Source organism: Dipodomys merriami, unplaced genomic scaffold (assembly GCF_024711535.1).
Source record: "Dipodomys merriami isolate MVZ:Mamm:240054 unplaced genomic scaffold, mDipMer1.0.p SCAF_529, whole genome shotgun sequence".
Lineage (NCBI taxonomy): Eukaryota > Metazoa > Chordata > Mammalia > Rodentia > Heteromyidae > Dipodomys > Dipodomys merriami.
Genome location: NW_027206101.1, coordinates 259104 through 262854, shown reverse-complemented (window position 1 = coordinate 262854; position 3751 = coordinate 259104).

The following is a 3751-nucleotide window of genomic DNA, read 5'->3' as shown; positions in this document are numbered from 1 at the left end:
AATACTCAAGTCTTAGAATTATTCCAATTATTTATAATCATAGCTTTTATCTTCAATACACCTAATATTACAGTTTGAATTCATTGTCTTGTGCCCACTAACTGGGTATTCTTACCACTTTGTCCTGTGCCCAGCCCTAAATTATCCTGATTATTTTTTCAGATAGAAACTGGCTTCCTACTTGTGTATTATCTTGGCCTCATTCCACTTTATGTTATTCTTCCTGGAATTAAGAATAACAAGTGCATGGTATTATGTACAGATCTTTCTGTCTAGTATGGGCTTTAGCCACTGTTCTCACAACAGTGCACTCCCATGTAGTCAGGATTTTCATAAGCTTGTCATAGCTGATTTTTTTAAAAAAATCTTTCATTTCCTGCAGGTTCTTGAGTACTGAATTAATTTGTGTTTTCTTGGGTTGTTTTGTTTCATTTGAATGTATGTGCTGAGTTGTTCCTCACTTTTCCTTTTGTTTCTTTCCTTCAAGTTCTTACCTAAAGTGCTGAGAAACCAATTCTTCTTTCTCAAGATAGTCAGGGTGAACATTATTTATTCCAAATCAATTTCAGTAACATTTGAACACCTTCATATCTATGAATGGTATACAAATGCTAAGGACTGAGAAGGGTGTTTGAACTTTCACGGCAGTCTTTGGCATCACAGACAGATCATGAAATATATGAAGATAATATAACTACAGATGCATGCCAGGAGGAGAAAAACCTATTATTAATTGTTTGACAGAGGCTTCCCTTTTAGTGAAAAAAAATATATTGCTTAATTCAGGATTTCAGAAAATCATATTGTTAGGAGGAACCTAAACAATCATCTAATACTATAGATTCAGAGTGATGAATTGAATTCCTGATTAATTTACTTTTGGGTCAAATAAAAGCAGGCTTCCAAAAAGAGAGTAGATTTTAGAGAAACATGATGACTTTTATGTAAATAGGTCCTTAGCTGATTTTGATAATTTGTAAACTAATACAGGAAAATAAAGTACAGCAAAGTAAAAGAATGAAGAAGTTCACATTGAAATACTCATGTGTGTGTGTGTGTTTGTGTGTGTGTGTGTGTGTGTGTGTTCATGTCCATGCGAGTATGCAAACGCACATGTGCATGTGCTCATGCATGCATTCATCATTCTTTAAGCTTGATAGTGGCTAAGAACTATTACTAAGCTTCTGTACCCAAGGATAGTAGTCTTCCACTTCAGCCACTTCTGTTTTTTTTTAAGATAATTGCTTGTATTTTCATGATTGGATTGGCTTTGAACAATGATCATCAGATCTCATACTCCCGAGTAGCTAGCAAAGCTTATTCAGCCTCTGAGTACCTAGTTAAAATTCTGAATATCCTCTATGCTTCACTGCTCTTTTATTCATTTCCTGAGGTAATCACAAGCCTAAGCCATATATATATATCTAATTGATTTGAAAATACTGTTACTGCTTGGCACCAGGGGCTCCCATTGATACTCTTAACTACTTAGGAGGCTTAAGAACAGAACCCAGGCCAAAAGGTTAGTGGAATTCCTTCTCACTCTATAGCTGGGTGCATTGGATCATTTCCACCATCCTTCACTATCTAGTTACTAAGATTGGAAGGACTGCGGACCCAGGCCAGTCAAGGTAGCAGGCTAGACAAGCTGGTGTTCATCTCTGATGCCATTGACGATGGTAAGGCTAAAAGCACAGATCAGGTGCATGTTCTTGTGGAAAGTAACACCTATCCTAAAATTAACCACTGATATGACACCAGCCTAGCAAGAAAAATATACCCCAAGTTGAAATACCCACAATTTCCCACAACCAAAATAAGTATATACATAAACATTCAAGAAATTAGTACAATCTGTTCTTTGCTCTAATATCAGCTTCATCTGATTATCATATGATGTGACAGAATAGTGTTTCAATTAAACTTATGATAATTTAAAAAGACCTAGAAAATTCTTTCTCACTTATTAAGTTCAAATGTATGGCATATTGCCTCATTTCTTACATATTTGACTACCACTATAAATAAATCTTATGATTATTATAAATAGTAATATATTCTGATTTATTACTTTACTTTGTAACAGTTTTTAAACTTTTTGCTTCTCTGCTCAGGTTGAAGTATTTAAATAGTATCATCAAAATATATTCCATGGGTACTTAGGGCAGTTTTTTTATTAGGTTTTTAACCAATGGCTTCTAAGAGTTCTTAATTGGTATATTATTTGGTTGATTTTTAATTTCAATTTAATGGTAATATACACAGGGGTTACAGTTACATAAATAAGGTAAGGTAATGAGTACATTTCTTAGGGAAAGAACATTATTATCTGTTCCATCGATTTTTTTTGTACACTCAAAACATGAACTACTGATGCTTTTGCTGTTGCTATTGAACCATGGGTACTTTTGCTTTCTTTGTTAATGCATTTTTATTTTAAAACTGATATACAGAGGGTTTACACTTAATTAAGTGTACATTTCATTTTATTTTCTAAATTTCAAATTTTGGGATTAAATGTTTTCTTTGGTTTCTTTAGGATAATTCTTTTTTCAGAGGATTAGTTAATTTATTTTTGCATGATATTTACACATGTAAATATTCAGACACATATTTTGCTTTTATAATATTTAATATGTGACTATTAAAAATTTTCTTAATTTTTATATGATTAATGATTTTAAATCAATTTATTTTCTTACACTTACAAATATATTTGTCCAAGTAACAAATACTTACTGTATTTTCAAGAAGCATATACTTTATTAAGAAAGGCTTCATTACTTGGTCACTTTTTGGAAATATTTTTACTTGAATTAAAAAAAAGTTTGAGCTCGGCATGGTGATTTGTGGCATCCATTTTCTAGCTATGGTGGGAAGTAGAAATGGGATTTGTAATTCGGGAGATACTGAGAAATGCTGTGACCTTATTATAAAACTATTCAGAGTGAAATGATTAGAGATATAGCTATCGCTAGTGTTATATAGAGCACCTTGCTATCATATTCTAAATCGAGTTAAAATACCAGTAACATCAATTTTTTTTCAAAATAAAAGGATATATATTTCAAAATGTTTATTATTTCAACTTATTTGCAAAGGTTCTCATGTCATCTATTAATTTTCAGTTTACTTAATCTATTAAAATCCAAGTATACTGTGACTATTTTATTTCTAATAAACTTGTAAATAGTATGTGCAATATCATGATTTCATATATTAACACAATTTTACTATTTGTGATAGTTTCCTCCATTTAATATAATTACATCAATATTCCAAATGTGTGTATGTGGTGCATATGTGTGTGTTTATGTGGTTTTTGTATGTGTGTGCTTTGTGTGTACTTTGTAATGTTTGGGAGATCACACCATTGCTTCACACATGCTAGGCCAATGTTTTACCACTGAGCTATGCTTCCTAATTATAATCCAAATAGTGTTTTACATCATGACTTTGAAACTTTCGTTCTTAGTATGTTTTTTTTTCAAAATTATAAATGATAAAATGTGATCCATATTCTATCCATGCTAGCAATTTTTATTGTTACTTAGAATATTCCCACTGCCTTTTCTCTTCCAAACTCTTGTGTTTGTTATTGACAAAGATTTTACTTTGCTTCTTTTCTCTCTTCATGCCTTTTCCCTTTAGAGTTTAACTCTACTTTCTCTTATTTCTTTGGGAATTAATTATCATATTCCTATTACAAATTCTTAAAATTGAAACAGGTATATACAATGCTTCATTTTCT